This window comes from Rhinolophus hipposideros (genome assembly GCF_964194185.1).
Source record: "Rhinolophus hipposideros genome assembly, chromosome: 3".
In the NCBI taxonomy this organism is placed as follows: Eukaryota; Metazoa; Chordata; class Mammalia; order Chiroptera; family Rhinolophidae; genus Rhinolophus; species Rhinolophus hipposideros.
In genome coordinates, this window is record NC_138049.1 from 91209209 (window position 1) to 91228401 (window position 19193).

Genomic DNA, 19193 nt, shown 5'->3' on the forward strand with positions numbered 1-19193 from the left:
GATAATTATTTAAATTGGGGAAACAGTTTACTTGATAAATCTATAGAAACCTACTAGATGGACATTTTCAACCTACCAGATGGATATTTTTAGTTGGAGATGAAAAAAACAGTTAAGCCCTAGGGAAATAGATTTAGAAGTAATAAGTGTTTGCCCTTACTTTTAGCTTCATACTCAGCGTTCTGCTTAAAACATTTCCTTTTTTCTACCTACATGTGGACTGGATCAGTCTATCCACTCCCATAGCTTAAATTTTCATTATTATGCATTATTATGTGGTTACCTTATAAAGTCTGTATTGACATAAATGTATATTCTATTATATTTGGATGTGATGTTTATATATATTCATGTCAATTCGTTCAATTTTTTTTAATTTTTGTAGTTCAAATATTTCATATTATTGATTTTTTTTTAAACTGATTACTATATCAAGTACGGATAGGTGTTTTAAATGTCCTCCATTGGGTTATAATTTGTCAATTTATTCCTATGTTTTTTCCTTTATTTTTTTTTTGCCTGTTTTAAAATTATGTTACAGCGGCATAGAAATTTAGATTTTTCTACCTTTCTGGTGAATTAAACCTTTTTTCATTGTGGGAAACTTCATTATGTCTAACCATTCTTTTTATCTTAATGTTCCTATTGTCTGATGCTAATATAGTTTTCTTTCAATTAGATTTGTCTAGTATAATTTTCTATATTTTCACTGTCAAACTTTTTATAATTTAAATTTGTTTCTTATAATCTATATATTATTGAATTAAAAAAACTTACTGATTATCTTTTTTTAATTAAAGTTTATTGGGGTGACAATTGTTAGTAAAATTACATAGATTTCAGGTGTACAATTCTGTATTACATCATCTATAAATCCCATGTGTGTTCACCACCCAGAGTCAGTTCTCCTTCCATCACCACATATTTGATCCCGCTTATCCTCATCTACCACCCCCTCCCCTCTTACCATCTGGTAACCACTAAACTATTGTCTGTGTCTATGAGTTTTTGTTTCTCATTTGTTTGTCTTGTTCTTTTGTTGTTTTTGGTTTATATACCACATATTAATGAAATCATATGGTTCTCTGCTTTTTTCTGTCTGACTGGTTATCTTTTGTATTAGTTATATAGTTTTAATACACTTAGTTTTATCAGGTTACTGATATATTTGGATTTCTTACAACTATCATACTCATATTTGGTCAGTCCTTGTTTCCTTCCTCCCTCCCTCCCTCCCTTCCTCCGTCCCTCTCTTCCTTCCTTCTTTCCTTCCTTCCTTCCTTCCTTCCTTCCTTTTTTCCTTCCTTCCTTCCTTCCTTCCTTCCTTCCTTCCTTCCTTCCTTCCTTTCTTCCTTCCTTCCTTCCTTCCTTCTTCTTTCCTTACTTTTATTTTTTCTTCTCTAGTTCTATTCCTTTAATGGTTTCATATGATTTTAACATACTTACTTCACAAAGTACAAAAAATAACCAATATATTTACATTTATCCCAAATAATATAAGCTTAGAAAAATCTAAACCCCAATTAACCCATTGCCAACTCACATACCACTCTTATATTACAATTTTACCTCATTAGCATAAGGAACTAGACATTGTAGCAGGTAGCCTGTGGGATTGGCCCCTCATTTGGTATCATGCCTTTAACCCTCTGAAGTAAATGCCTTAGTATCTTCATTTAACATATAAAGGAACTAAGGCACATTAAGGTTAAATCCAAGGTCTTCTAGGTAAGAGTTTTTGGTGCCAGAATGTAAACCTAGGGATTTCTATTCCTGAGTCTGTGTTTTTAACTGCATTTCTGCCTCTGAATGATATGAAAAATAGGTACTACAATTTATCAGAAAGGAAAGAGCCACAACAGACCTTAGAATGTTTAGTCATACCCATGTGTTGGAGTTGGGATTTGAGACACTACTATTAGATGAGTAGTTCTAAATGATTGCTTTCCTAAAATCTGAAGTCGTAGACACCTTCTGACAAAGAAACAGTTTTAATGAGATCCTAAAGTTTTAAATTCTATAATTCTATGCTTTTTCACTTCAGAGTAGGAAGCAATTTTACCTTTGTCATTTATATTCCAAAGACATGTACATTTTTTCTTACTGGAATAACTCATTCATCTGTATATCCACATGATGCTCTGAGAATATTAAATATTTCCTTCTGCAGCATACAAAATGCAGTAAGTTTTATTCTTTCCATTTTTAGCCAAACAAAAATAAAGCATAGAAGGCATAGAGAGTTACACATTGTAAGTGATGATGGATAATTAATTAATAGATCTTCCCATGTCTAATTGTACAATGTATGAGATAAGTTGCAGACTACAAATGTTTTCTCTTAATTGTTCCTCAGGGTTTTAATAAAAATTGGAGCATATTTTAAAACAATCAGTTTGCTATATTAAGCTGTTTTTTGAGGGCAATAAATTGATAGCACCTGGATTGCTGAATTGCCTGCAAGCATAGGAAATTGTAGCCTTTAATTTAATTGTTTTTTCCAATTTAAATTACTTTTCTACTGCAGTAATAAAAAGGCTTAGTTAATGATTGCGCTTGTAAGTTTCTAATGTATTTAATCCAATCCAATGTTCAAGTTAAGAGCATTTACTCTTTCATCACAATTGTTATGATGCTTCGTTTTTATTTCCTGCCAAGATCTAATCACATGTACACAATATTTTAATCTATTTTGTATACAGTTGGGAGGGAAAACATTTGGATAGGAATAAAATGTAAGCCTAAACTGTCACCAAATTTACAAACTAACTCCATCTGTAATCATCTTGTATTCCTTTGTTCTTAACAGGGAAGAATTATCCTAACTCTTCTTTCTCTGCTGTGATCCCAAAGGGCAGTTGATCTTAAATAAATTAAGTTGAATGAATGAGTTAACGTATGTATGAATGAATGCATCCTTTACTATCATTAAAACAGGAGGCTAATTTGGGACTCTCACTTTGGCCAAGACCCTAAATACTGAGAACCGCCCACTAAATGTCAAGAATTCCCACATTCAAAGTACAAGACACCTTTGGTTTATTTACAAAGGAAGTGACTTAAAACCAAAGCTGGAAGCTTCTTGCGGAGAACATAAATCAGTGTGGCTGAAGAGATCAGAGCATTAGAGCATAGCCCTGAGTCATCTTAAACAGGCTTTGTCCAAGGTGGGCGGCTTGGTGGGTAACGGGGACACTCATGTGTCTGTGCAGAGATGGGCGACCAAAAACCAGAGGCTGAAGGCGGAGCTACAAATGTTCACTTTGAGGGTAAACCAAGCCTTTCAGATATTTGCAGGGGACAGAACACCAGCAACGGGATCGGAGATGTTTCTGAAAGGGTCTCGCGGACTGATTAGAGACACTGTACAGTGGTCTTAGCTCAGCCTTTTAGTGAACACCCCGTAACACATTGTTCTCTGAACCGTTCCCCATGCCCCCTTCCTCCAGCTGCCCTTAGACTCCATGAAGCCATTTCTTTGTGTTTTCCACAAAATTTTAGGCTCACACACTTTTAAACTACAAGTAGCTTTCTAGGGCCAAATGAGTTTTCTAAATTTTGCAGATATATTTGCTCCTGGAACTGAACAAGCCAAACTGACATATTAAAGGCTCTCAGAATTCCTGTAGAAAATGAGTTGTCAACTTTGACATGTGACCACAAAAATCCTTAGACAAATAACCTTCAACAATATCCCATTCTATTCTGTGATATTTTCTTCCTCCTGCGGACTGTCTTTTAAATCTTTCCTCACTTCCCCAATGCCAAACAAAAAACAAAATTAACTCACTCACTAGTATGAACTCTATGTACTTTTTAACCTCATATGAGAACCTTCTATCAGACCTTTGTGGTAAGTCTTTCAAGGTTTGGGCTCTTCTTTTAACTTTGCTTTATATATACTTCCTGGGTTTTCATTTATGTTGTTTTCATGGAAGCAGTTTTTGAGTACAAAGGCAAAGCATCAGAAGGAAAGGAGCTAAGAGGAGAAGAGGAGAGAGGAGGAAAGGTGCTAAGATTAACTCGCTTTTCTTCACACAATATCTCGTACTGTTTTGCCCAGGTTGAATCTCTCATTTGTATGGCTATCCTCTTACAGCAATTCTTGCTTGTGTCACTTAATTATCATTTTATATGGCCAGTGAGATTATAACTAGGTGATAGTTACAGGACTATGTTTTAGCCATGTTTGTAAACTGGTGGCAGGGTGTGAGTAATAATATTCATTTATATGGTATTTTATTTATGTATTTCTTGTGCATAACATCAAATTTTATCTTTTAACAAGCCTGTAATGCAGAAGTTACCCTATTTTTGACAATGAGTAAATAGATGTGCTAAGAGATTAAGTGGCTTATCCAAGTTCATGGATTTAGTAAAATAGAATCTAAACACAAAATCTGGCATTTGGGCTGTAAATACAGTGCTCTTACTAGCATATGACAACCAAATGCAGAGCACTCAATGAATGCTTTTAAACAAATATGGAAGAAATCCTTCATTACAGTGCTTTAAAAATGCATATGCCCAATAATAAATTTGAAAATAAACTTTAAGTAATAGTTGTCCATGTCAAAATTTAGTACCAATGGGGCCGGCCCGGTGGGTCAGGCAGTTGGAGCTCCATGTTCCTAACTCAGAAAGCTACCGGTTCGATTCCCACATGGGCCAGTGGGCTCTCAACCACAAGGTTACTGGTTCGACTCCTGCAAGGGATGATGGTCTGCGACCCCTGCAACTAGCAATGGCAACTGGACCTGGAGTTGAGCTGTACCCTCCACAACTAAGACCTAAATGACAACAACTTGACTTGAAAAAAAGTCCTGGAAGTACACACTGTTCCCCAGTAATGTCCTGTTCCCCTTCCCCAATAAAATCTTAAAAAAAAATTAGTACAAAAATTAGGTTCAGCTCTGGTATTAATCTGTAACTGGAATAATTTTTAAAATAGTTTCTTGTGGCCAAAAAAGGGTTCAAATAATTCCTAGGTATGTGGGATATAGTCAGCTACTATGGTCATAGCTGATTTACTGATAAAAGTTATTTCTATTTTTCTAATGTGGTGATTGTCTTTTAAAACTATTTTTATATAGATTTTTTTTCTATAGGTGTTCTGTAGGAATTATATACTATATTAGTTTAAATGCAAGTTAGTAGTTCTGTAGATCTGGTCATGAACTGATCTTTACTATATATAATATTTATAAACCTTAAAAATTTGAGATTAAAACGAATACAACTAAATGAATTATATTTAAATTGAGTTGGAATTAAATGCAGTTGTGTGTGTGTGTGTGTGTGTGTGTGTTTGTGTGTTTTCACAGACTTTTATCACTGGAATATAACATGCAGTATGTAGAATCATGTAATTTGTTCAGCTGCTCATCAAATGGTCTATGATTTAGATCCCTTCCAAATTCAACCGTTAGAATCCCTACCCAAATTTGCTATAAAGAATCATCTATATGAAGAGATAACTTAATGATATTACACTTACTCCCTAGATCTAATTTAGCTTTTTTAGAGGCAGAGAAAATAAAAGTCAAGCGGTTATCTGTGTAATTTTACTAGGTCATCACTCTTAGCTTATTTCTATGTCACTATGATACAAAAATTGACAAAAATTGGGCATTTCAAGTGGCTGTATTATACTCATTAAATTCAAACATGGTGTTTAAACTTCAGCTTTTTAAAAATTGTATAAATATGATAATGTCAAAGATAAAAAACAACAGGAAAGAGAGAATGGTAAAATTTCTACTTTCCCCTCTTTGACATAGTGTCAGTTTATTATCCATTATTATTATTCATAGAGTGCATTAAAAATACATTCACTCTTGAGTATTCAGACTTTTGTTTTTACAGATGACACTTGGATTTAAAATAGCTCATTACTGTTATTGCAAATAAACCAAAGGGCATTATCACTTTTACTCTGTCAGAATTTGTCATAGAGCATTAATCTCCTGAGGTTGAAAAACTTGAAAAATAGTAATGTATGCAAAAAGAAATTAGATAAGTAGAAGAAAATAAATTATTAAAATGTTATTTAACAGGCATGAAGTTTAAAGGACCTATAAATTGCCTTATTTTCCTATGATGGAAGACTACTGTTTCCTATTTTACATTTGGGAATATTTGCCGCGTAGAATTTTGCTGACTTGCTGATGAATTGTCACATTTAAATCTCATAATAATCCCATATGGTAGAAACTATTGTTAATCATACCTACAAATGAGGAAATTGTAGCTCAAAGAAGTTGAACAATGTGTTCAATATTGCACAACTAGGAAGTGGCTCAGACGGGACACGCTCTGGTTTGTCTTCTACAGATCCCATGCTTCTACTTACTGTATGGAGTGGGTAAACAACCAAATTAGTGCTTAGACCACAGAAGAGTTTCAATAATAAATGTAGTTTTTCTTTTTATCTTACTTCATATGCAGGTCTTAGGAATTTTCTGATTTTATAATAAATATTCAATAGAAAGTTTTTGATTTATTTTCAATAAGATGGTGAACAGGAAACATATACATGGAATGACACTTAGATTCTCTTTTCCATTCTGCTTTAAAAATAGGTCCCCAAGATTGACCTAGTCTTACACATATAATTGGTAATAAAATGTATTTTATTTAAAAAAAATATTTTATATTTCAATTGCAGTTGACATACAATATTTATGTTAGTTTCAGGTGTACAACATAAAGATAGACACTTATATACCTTACAAGGTGATCACCCCCATAAATCTAGTGCACATCTGATGCCATGCATAGTTATTATAATATTATTGACTGTACTTTTTATGTTATACTCCACATTTGCATGACTATTTTGTAACTGCCAATTTGTACTTCTTAATCCCTTCACCTTTTTCACCCAACCTCCAACCCTCTTCCCATGTGGCAACCATCAAAATGTTCTCTGTATATATGAGTTTGTTTGTTTTATTTCTTTGTTTGTTTTGTTCTTTAGATTCCCCGTATAAGTGAAGTTATATAGCATTTGTCTTTCTCTGTCTGACTTATTTCACTTGGCACAATACCCTCTAGGTCCATTCATGTTATTTCAGATGGCATTCATTGTTTTTCGTGGCTGAGTAATATTCCATTATATATGTACCACCTCTTCTTCATTCATTCATCCATTAACAGACACCCAGGCTGCCTCCATATCCTGCCTATTATAAACAATGTTGCAATGAACATATGGATGCACGTATCACTTTGAAGTAGTGTTTTGGGTTTCTTTAGATAAATACCCAGAAGTGGGATTACTGACTCCTTCTTTGTCTCTTTTTATAACCTTTGTTTTAAAATCTATTTTGTCAGGTTATTATAAGTATTGCTACCCCAGCTGTTTTTATTTGTTTATTTCCATATTGATGAAATGGTTTTTCCATCCCTTTACTTTCAGTCTGTGTGTGTCTTTTGATCTGAAGTGTGTCTCTTGTAGGCAGCATATATAGGAGTCATGTGTTTTTTTTATCCATTTAGCCACCCTATGTCTATTGATTGAAACATTTAATTCATTTACATTTAAAATAATTGTTGATAGATATGTAGTTATTACCATTTCATTATTTATATTTTTGACCTTTTTTCTTCTTCTTAAAGAAATCCCTTTAATATTTCTTGTAATACTGGTTTGGTGGTGATGTACTCTAGCTTTTGTCTGAGAAGCTCTTTATCTGTCCTTTACTTCTAAATAATAGCTGTGGGTACAGTAATCTTGGTTGTAAGTCCTTGCTTTTCATCACTTTCAATACTTCATGTCAATCACTTCTGGCCTGCAAAGGTTCTGAGGTTCTGTTGAAAAATCAGTTGACAGTCTTAAGGGAGCTCCCTTGTAGGTAACTAACTGCTTTTCTCTTTCTGCTTTTAAGATTCTGTCTTTGTCTTTAAGCTTTGGCATTTTAATTATGATGTGTCTTGTGTGGACCTCTTTGGGTTCATCTTGTTGGGGACTCTCTGCTTTCTGGGCTTGTATGTCCATTTCCTTCACTAGGTTTAGGGCATATTTCCATCATTATTTCTTCAAATAGGTTTTCAATTCCTTGCTCTTCTCATTCTTGTACCTCTATGATGTGAATTTTGGTATGCTTGATATTGTCCCAGAAGCTCCTTAAATTATCCTCATTTTTTTGGATTCTTTTTTTTCTTTTTGCTGTTCTGATTAAGTGTTTTCTGCTACCTTAAATTCCAAATCACTAATTTGATCCTCTTCTTCATCTAATCTACTGTTGAGTTCCTGTAATGTATTATTCCTCATTTCAATTATTGTATTTTTTTATTTCTCACTGGTTCTTTTTTTGTTTTCTGTCTCCATTTTTGTTTTCTGTCTCTTTATTGAAGTTCTTACTGAGATCATTGACCATCCTTATAACCTGTGTTTTGAGCTCTGCATCTGGTAGATTGCTTGTCTCCATTTTGTTTAGTTATTTTTTGGAGTGATATTCTGTTCTTTTATTTGGGACATGTTTATTTGTCTCCCTCCCCATTTCATCTGCCTCTCTGTGTTTGTTTCTGTGTATAGGTAGAGTTGGTATGTCACTGAGTCTTAGTAGAGTGGCCTTATATAATGGGTGCCCTGTGGATCACAGTGACACACACTCCCTAGTCATCTGCACCTGGTGCTCCAGATGTGTCTCTTGTGTGGGTTGTGTGTGTGTCTTCCTGTTGTGCTTGAGCCTTGGGTGCTGTGTGCATGTCAGTGGGAAGGATTGACCCTCAGGCTGATTGGTTGTGAGGACTGGCCATGACAACAATGGAGGAACTGTTGTGCAGGTGCTGACCCTATGAAGCATACTTTACTTTAGCAGGACTCTGGTGCCTGCCCAGTCTGCCCTGTTATTTTGTTGTTTATGTGGTTGCAGGTGCTCCAGTGTGGTTTGAAGCTAACCATGGAGCATGTTGGTTCTGTAGCCTGTTGGGAGGTGCTCTAGTGCAGGACAAGTTCAGCCACTAAGCGTACCCTTTCTCGGGCCACTTGGCATGAGCTACAAAGTGATCTACAAATGGTTGTCACTTTTGCTGGGCTTGGAAGAGTGAGGCTAAGCTGTAAACCATGGTTGGCTGCCACTAGTCCCTGGCCTGGGGCTTTTTAGTAAGAGGTACAGGGCACAAGGGGATCAGACGCTGCTTCTTTGGGGATTGTGAACCTTTGAGAGATTTTAAGAAAGTCCCCAACACAAACTAAAACAGGCTATTTTTATGGGAAAGGCACTGGAATTGGTTGGGGTGGGCCCTCAATTTGTGTCAGACCAGGTCTCAGGGAATCATCAGGGTGGGGTGAATGGTGTTGGTTAGGATGATGGAGACTCATGTATGAAGCTCACCTGCATCTGTAGGCTGGCTGAGGGAGGGCACAACAAAGGAATAATGATTTCTGCCAGCACTTCTGTGTGGGAGAATGCTGCCCCCGCCAGCCCTCGCACTGCAACCACATAATCCATTTCTTCACTGTATGTCCCTGGAAACTTTTGAGGTGCTGCCCCAGTGCTAGAGCTCAGAGTGAGTGAGTCCATCAGTGAATAAATCCATGTACAGTCCCCTTAAGAAGAATGCCAAAGACTGCAGCCATCCTCCATTTCATTTAGCCACAATCTCTGCTGGTTTTCACAGCCAGAAATGATAGAGACTTCTCTTTTTGGCACTGGAACCCTTCCCTGGGGAACCTGATGTGGGGCTGGGACCTCTTGCTCGTCAGGGGTGACCTCTGCAACTGAAATATCCCTCTCAATTTTTAATCACCACACGTGGTTTTTAGACCAGCACTTTTTACTTCTCTGCCCCTCCCATCAGTCTCAATGTAGCCTTTTCTGTTTATCCTTAGTTATTGGACTTCTATCCAGCTAAACTTCAAAAGATTCTCGATGGTTGTTCTGTAGTGGTCATGAGAGGAGGTAAGCACAGCATTTATCTGCTCCACCATCTTGACTGGAAATTCCATATTTTATTTCTTAACTCTTAGGAAAGTCTTTTCCTAGGAAAGCCATGCTGAATTCAATTCGGTTAGAACAATAGTTCTGAACCAGTATGATTTTGACCCTCCGATGACATTTGCAGTGTCTGAAGACATTTTTGATTGTCAAAATTGGGGGTGTATGTGTGCTATTGGCATATGATGGGTACTGGCCAGAGAGGTGCTAAACCTTCTGCAAGACATAGGACAACTCCCAACAACAAAAATTTATCAGGCCCAAAATGTCAATAGTGCCTTGTTTGGGAATCCCTGTGTTAGAGAGATGTACGGAAAATTATAGAGAGTAGCAATAGGGAAGCTGGCTACAGGATACATTTTCTGTTCATCAGGAAAACCCTGGCCGTAAATATATTATTGTGTCATTTTATTAGAACTTACACCCATTTTCAGAAAATATTTCAGAATGGCTTTGGTCAAAGAGATGTGTGTGTGTGTGTGTGTGTGTGCATGTGTATATTCTTTATAAAATATCATAATTAAAATATAAATAAAAAAACAAAGTCATGAAAAATTAGGCAAGTCTAGGCTGCTTAGAGTCAGGGAAGATAGGGAAACAGATGTTGCCCTTTCCCATGAAAATCTTAATACAGATCTTTATGTTGACACCTTTTGCTTATGTATTTTCTTTTATTTTCACATTAGTCCTGTGAAAGTTGAGGCAATGATAAGATAGCAGAGACATGGAAACAGAATTACATTCTTTAAAACAGTTGGGTCTATATAGGGGCCAAACTGACTTCCAATGTGTTTTCTACCTCCTTCCTCTGAAGTTGATAGAGTTTGTATGGATGTTGTATCTCATAAATCCAAGTAGACAGCTCACATTTGTGAAATAAGAATGAAACGTGAAAATAAGAATGAAAAAGAACAGAAAATAGGTACAATTTAGACCTCAGAAAAATAAAAAGCAACTGATTATAGTTTTGAGTTCATACTAACATCGTTGAGGCAACCACATGACCCCCACCACCCCAACACACAAAACAACCAGAAACAAAGTAAATACCCATTGAAAAGTGAATAGACTAAAACTAAGAGGGTGTGTGCATGTGTTGATATATTTGGTGAGTTGTAATGTGAATGTCATGCTCTATTCTCTAGGGTGATCTCAGACAACCTCGTTCATTCTACTTCGCAGAACAGGAAGTATGGGCAGGGCCATTTGGCCTCCATTAACCCAGATGAAGCTTTGTCTGAAGCATAAATAATATATTGAATTATTATTAATATATATTATAGTGAATAAGCCTATGATAAAACAAATGGACTCCCCTTCTCAGCTTACTGTGGTATTCCTTGCAGCCTTCATTTATTGAAACTTATGTCATGGTGGCAGTATTGAGAAAGTTTATACTAGATTACTGGCCTGAAAATAAACCAACGACCATAGTCAGCATGACTTTTATCTAAGCTAATGGCTACTTCCAGTTTGGTCAAAAACTGTCCATGAACTTCTTATGCAGTCTAGCCCAGTTATTCAGGTGTAATTAAGGTGGAAAAGAAAAAGAAGAATCAAGAACAATCTTTGCATATTTCACCTAAAATACAGAATATGTGGCTATAATAGTATTTGTTGAGAAGGAAAGACTTGTTGGTGATGGAGGATGGGAGTTCCCTTTTTGCCACGTTAAGTTAGAAGTGGGGAGTTTTAGAAAGATTATATATGTATATATATGAAAAGTCTACACTAAAGGGAATAACTTGGGGCTCATTAATATGTACATATCTTTTAAAATAGAAGTAATTAGGCTTCCTTGGATAGATAATATATGTAGAAAAGAGAAAGAGGCCCAGGACAGCTTTAGACACATCCCATCAGGAAGTACTATTTTGGTAATTTATTGAAAGAAAATATGCGTGATAAAAATCTCAGTGGTCTTTGAAATAACCTAACCAACATACACACACAAAAAAATAGAAACATCACCAACATTTAGTAAATAAATAAACTCTGCATGTTAGATTTTGACTTTTCTTTTTCTCTTTACAGAGGTTTCTATGAAAGATTTAAAAGTGAATGATAAAGTTCTAGGGAGTTTTAATTTTATGTCGCATTATACAGAGGGTGCCAAAAAATGTATACACTTTTTAAGAAAGGAAAAAAACTGTATTAAAATTGTAATGCTCAATATATACTGGTAACAAAAGATGAATACAAGTCACGTTTGACTTCTGCAATTACAAGAGGTGCTCAAAGTGGTTCCCATCAGCATCCAGACACTTCTGATTATAGCTAACTACTGCTTGAGCAAGGATAACATGTCTTAAAATGTGTATACGTTTTTTGGGCACCCCTGGTATATAAATGCTCTTTTTCCTTAAAGAACAAAAATATCTATGGGTCTCGCTAGGAGAGAGCCCTGGGGCAGTTGGCAACTTCTTTATTTGGAGATCTTGGATATTTTCTATTTTCCCTGTCAGAAGTAAGTGTGCTAACTGCTCACTTAGTAAGCGTGCTTACTTATAAATCTTAAAGCTTTCTCTTTAAGATTTATAATATAAAAACCTCTACAAAAAAGTATAACTATTCCCCCAATGCTAATCAGCCATATCTGAGTTATCACTGCTTCAGCCAGTGACAAGATGATACGTTAATACTGTTACTGCTTTCTTCTCCTCCTGTGAGTTGTTACTGTTGGTGGTTAGCCTTCCTTCTATGTTACTTGTAAAAACTCACTCCCTTTGTCACAATGTGAGACTTATCTGAGGTGGAGAATAACAATTAGAAGAGGATCTGCCCCTGAACTTTATAATCTGAAAAGTATAATCTCCATTAAAATTTACCTTCTAGTTTCCAGTGTTTTCAGAAATGAGGTCCCACTCTATCTCCTCTTATAAGTTATTTTATAATGATGCTCTTAGGAATATAAAGGACTTCAAACCATTGTATGCAAAATATATGTTTGCACTGTTTTTTTTGCAGGGGACACAACTCTATTGATATCTCTCTTTATATCTAAATCTCTTCACATACTTCAGTAGACTCTGTCCTGAAAAATAGAGTAAGACACAAGTTCTCTGTTAGGAACAACATAAGGAACAAATCACAGTGAATAAGCAAGAATAACTGAAGCATCCACTTTTCCTGGCTGATCACACTGAAATCTGTGACCTCAGTGTCCACGCATATGCTGACGACCATCTAGTGGAGATGTGCCAGGCTTTTAGGTGAACAGTACCTTTGAAAAGCCTATCTTTGGGGAATTTCACAAGTTGCTTGTTTGTGCTTTCCCAACGTGGAAGTCAGAAACACTTTCCCTACTTCCTACCATCTAAACGAGGAGTGTCCAAACTGCGGCCCGCGGGCCAACTGCGGCTCGCAATCCATTGTTAATTGGCCCGCAGCAAATTCCAAAAATATATTTAGTTTACTTAAATAAACCAGGTGAGGCAATACGTACTTCACCTCGAGTGAGTGGCCCAGCTGTTTGTGTATTTTACCGCAAATAGCCCTTGGTGAAAAACGTTGAAAAAAGTTTGGACACCCCTGCTCTAGAGCATAAGCATGTGAGACCTAGGCTGTATCCATCAGGTGCAGTCAGATGAGTCTTTGATACAGATGAGGAATCAGATACCTAGTAATCCATTCTTGTTGGACTGGCCTCACAACTATTCAGCTTTCGGAGGCAATCTGCATTATAATGTTAACATCTAGTGCCCGATGTCAATTAATTGTGCAAGTTGCGGCACATGTGCTAAACATCAGCAGCATTGGATCAGTTGTGGAGTGCTTTAGGGGGACTTCCTGGCTACGCAGCTGTTTTGCCTGATCCTTTGGTCCCTGTATAGCACCCATATTACCCTAAAAGTTTGATGCCCTCATTCCTTCAAACCACTGACTTAAAATTTAAGTCTATAGCAAATATCCATGGTGAACCCTAAACTAACTATCAAGTGAATGCACATTTTAGCCTCCAGTAGTTGTGTTTGCATAAAGACCTGATTGCCTCCCTGGGGGGAAAACTGAACAAGTTTTGCAATCAATAGTCAGCTCCCAAAATGCTAGATAGACATTGACACTAAATTAACCCTTTTGCTGTGATGGTGGGATATATCCAAATGAATATATCTGAAATAGTTATACATAAAAATAATGTCATTTATATACCAAGCAGCTCAAATTATTCTTATTAAAAACATAAAATAGTCAAAATACCAACTTTTTGTTTTTTGTGGATTTCTGACACATTTTTTTTTCAGTTTTATTGGGGAACAGTGTGTTTCTCCAGGGCCCGTCAATTCCAAGTCATTGTCCTTCAAAGAATTGTGGAAGGCACAGCTCATCTCCAAGTCCAATTGTCATTTTCAATCTTAGTTGCAGCAGGCAGAGCCCACCATCCCATGGAGGGAATTGAACGGGCAACCTTGTCGAGAGCTTGCACTCTAACCAACTGAGGTATCCGGCCACCTCTTAGGGAGCTCAGCAGAAGCTCAGTTGTCTTCAATCTAGTTGTGGAGGGCACAGCTCACTGCCTATGTGGGAATTGAACTGGCAACCCTGTTGTTCAGAGCTTATGCTCTTACCAACTGAACCATCCTGACACTCCGGATTTCTGACACATTTTGAAAAAAAAAACAAACTTGAAATCAATTAACACAGTAAAGGGGTAGATTATGTTCCCTATAGGCCCTAGAAATGCCCTCAAAATATAGTCATGAAGCAGATGAATCATGTTAATCATTCCCTGTTTAATAATATCATTAATTTTCTTCAGGAGAGGCTACTTTGTAATTAGATGTTAATTTTAATATCAGTTCTGAAGGCATTTGTCCAAAATCTTTTCAAGAACCCAAAAGTTTTTATCAAGTAAAATGCTAATAATATTAGGTATGCTGTAATATGTAAGAGAATAAGGTCATTGTGTTTTGAAATTTAAAACAATTTCAGTACCATTTGAGAGAAGGCTCTCACAACCAAGCAGCACAGACATTTGTAAAACAGGAAGGCACAAGGAGGGATGTCAATGCAGCACACTCCAAAATCACTCTGAGGTTCATTCATATAATTGAAAAAAATAACAGGAGAGTAGCATCTAAAGCCATTAGCAGGTGACATGGCACTCGTTGCTTCAGAGAAAAATATTTAAATATACGAAAGAGGATTTATGAATCACCTTGTGTTTTACTAGCAAGGATGGGAGTCCTAGCAATTTGGCACACAAGGTATCAGATCCAAGAGCAGTTGTTGTCACCCTTGTCAGTAATATTATTTACATCCAATCTGGAAGCAAACTGGAGTGCCACATGTTTCAACTCAAGCATGGACTTTGGTACGAGACATACGTTTAAAGAAATACCATGCAAAATGCTTAGCACAGTGCCTGTCACAGAATAGAAATGTAATAAATGTGATTTTCCTCTGTGTCAGCACATACAATTTTATGGCTTGAACATTCCATATGCTGAAAAGACTGAAACCAGGGGACCATGAAATAGCTGTGAAAACAGAAGAACAACCTAGGAAATTTAAGGTAGGCAAATGCAACATCTTAGCTGACAAAATTTCTGAAAGAAAAAGATGAAACTTATTGTATGACCTTGATATTTTATAGGAATAACACTGTAGATTTAAAAATACTGGCATTTTGGCTTCTGGTAATGGCAGAGTAGCTTGACTTGATGGACTAATCCTCCTAAAAGACAACAATTATAAAACCCAGCTATTTCCAGGCACTGGAAAAATATGAAAAGCAATCAAACTGCACAGGAGTTTACCCTTGAAAGAATTGGAACGGGAAAGCTCTGTGACTTTTTGGCTTCTTGCCTGAGAGGATTCCCTTATTCATACATAACTTGGCTTCAGAAAATCATAGGTATATAAGCTTGAGGAGTCAAAGGACAGAGTTGAGGGTAAAGGACAGTAGTTTAGGGGGAAAACCCTGGAAAGGATTGAGTCACAGGGGAGCTGAGCTCCCAAATCTTCCTAAATAATTGGCTGGTTTTGGTTTTGTTTTGTGTCCTAGATTCCATGTATAAGTGAGATCATATGGTATTTGTTTTTTTCTGTCGTATTTCTCTTAGCATAATGCCCTCAACGTCCATCCATGTCATCGCAATGACAAGATTTCATTCTTTTTATGGCTGAATAATATTCCACGGTGTATATATATGTTCCATTGTGTGTGTATCCCTATCTGTCTATCTCTCTATCTCTCCATCTCTCTCTCTCTCTCTCTCTCTCTCTCTCTCTATCTCTCTCTCTCTCTCTCTCTATCATCTACCTATCTGTCATCTATCACATTTTCTTTTCCATGTAAGGTTTTATTTTTTTAAAAAAAGCCAACATAAACGTTAGGAGTCTGCAAAATTCTTCCTGAAACTCTACCCACTTCTCTTTCTTAGAGGTGGCGCCACAGTACTCTGCCTGTGCCTTGATTTCTTGGTTTTCCAGAGTTACTTCCATCTTCCCTTTACAATCTTGATCCTTGTGTTCCAGCTGGGTACTGTCATCTCTCCCCTGATGCCCATTAGTTGTCCTTGTCACTATGCTCGGGCTATCTTTTGGGACAGACTCATGCATTCGATTACATTTTCTATTCCCGACAGCCAGCCCAAATCATCACCCTTTTTGCTTTGCCTTATGCTTAAGAAATAATTTTCATATGAGATTAGCTTTATTTTTCCAATTATTGCATCCTCACCCAAATGTAACACTGCATACAAGAGTATATGCCAAGACAAGTAATCCTTTCCACTACTGACTGAAATGTAAAATAACTGGATCCAGTAATAAAATACATGGGTCATATACTGTGTGATTAATTTACAAATAGTATAAATACATAACACTCATTGCCCTGAATGGATGAATGAATCAAACAAATAAACAATATTTATTTTACCGCTATTATGTACATAATATCATAGTATGAACTGTAGTGTATTCATTACAGTATTACACATATTGGACATTAAGTACAAAGGCCTTACAATCTACTGGGGGAAAGAAAACAATTAATCTTAATAAAATTAAATAACAATAAAGCAGATTACTATTGTGCAAAGTTACATTAAGGGTTCAAATAAAGGAACAATTAATGTAAATAGAGTTAGATTATTTCATGGAAAAATTATGAATGATGATAAACCTAGAAGGATGGGTAATTTGGGGATACAGGAGAGAAAACAGTTGAAAAAAAGAGAAATATCATGAGCTAATGCATGTAGGTGGACAAATGTCAGAAACTGGGAGAAAAGTAGCCTGAGTAGAAAGAAGACATTGCTGACAGTGAAGATAATAGATTACTTTAAGAATAAAATTCCAGTTCTGCCTTGGATATAAAACCAGGCAGATTAAGAGCCTCTCTATCCTTCAAGCATTTGCTCTTCAAAAAGTATAAAAAATGTCTTTCTTGAAAAGTTGTTATGAACTTCTGTTTATAATTGATATTATCAGCTAACTATACTGCTGTAAACAAATGAAAACCTGGATTTCACATAGAAAATAATGCCTTCTGGACATTATTAGGCAGTAACTTACTGAGCCACAACCGCAGAAAGAAGGGAAGTACATGAAGTGATGTCTACATTTACCTTGGATTTCTCCAGAAAAAGATTCAGCTCAAGCAGAATATAGAATTTATGTTTGGAAGAGAAAATGGAGTTCAGAGTTCAGGGCAATTAAAGCAGCTTGCATTTTGGGGGTTGGTTGTCAGAAGGGAGGAAGTTGCAGAGGGAAAAAAAAATCTGTGAAGAAAATTCTCTCAACCCTTTAGGAAACTTTTATGCTGTGTATATAGAATGAGACTATAAAACTTTTGGTGGAGAAGAGCTGCTGGGAGGCTGACAGGTGAACAGAGATTTCATAGGTTACATGGTGATTGGGTATGTTGGAGCTCATACTCACCTAGAGATGAGAGAACTTGGTGAATACTCAGGCCTATCAGTTGAGACCTCAGAAATGTCATAATCAAGGACTAAGGATCACACTTTAGGAATGAAGATTAAACCAACGCTAAGGGCAAAACTAAAATGAACCCACCCAACTAAATCCTAAAACTAGTCTTCTGAGGATCAGGATGATGTGCCAGAATTTTGACTGCTACTAAACAAAGTTACATAATCTTTTGAAGATACTAACATGATTTGTAATCTCAATAGCATTTCATCTGCAATATCCGTAGAAAATAAAGAATCAACATAATGTTGGAAGTTCTAGCTAGAGCAATTAGGCAAAAACAAACAAACAAGCAAACCAAATTGGAAAAGAAGAAATAAAACAGATGACATATTATTTATAGAAAACCTAAAGACAGGATACAAAACCAATATACAAAAATCTGTTGCATTTCTATAAGCTAATAATAAACTATCAGAAAGAGAAATAAAAGAGTCAATCCCATTTACAATTTCTTCAACAAGAATACATAGGAATAAATTTATCCACAGAGGCAAAAGACCTGTATTTTGAAAACTACAAGATATTGATAAAAGAAATTGAAGAAGCCACAGATACGTGGGAAGATATTCCATGCTCCTGGATTGGAAGAATCAATATTGTAAAAACATGCATAATACTCAAAACAATATACAGATTCAATGCAATCCCTATCAAAATTCCAACGACTTATTTTACTTAGCATAATAATTTCAAGATCCATCCATGTCGCAAATGGCACTATTTTATCTTTTTTTGTAGCAGAATAATTCTTTATCCAATCACCTATTGAAGGACAATTTGGTTGTTTTCATAGACTTGTACACTTGAAACCTATGTAATTTTACTAACCATTGTCACCCCAATAAATTTAATTTTAAAAAATTCCAATGGCATATTTCAAAGAAATAGAACAAATAATCCTACAATCAGTATGTAACCACACACAAAAGCAGAACTCAATAGCCAAAGCAATCTTGAGAAAAAGAACAAAACTGGAAGCATCATGCTCCATGATATCAAACTATGTTAAAATAGTATAATATTGACATAAAAACAGGTCAAAACATCGACCAATGGAACAGAGTGGAGAGCCCAGAAATAAACACAGACACATTTAGTCAATTAATTTACGACAGAGGATTCAAGAATATACAACGTGGAAAGGACAGTCTCTTCAACAAATGGTGTTGGGAAAACTGGACAGCCACATGCAAAATAATGGAACTGGACCATTATCTTACACCATACACAAAAACTAACTCAAAATGTATTAAAGACTTGAACATAAGACATGAAACTGTAAAACTCCTAGAAGAAAACATAGAC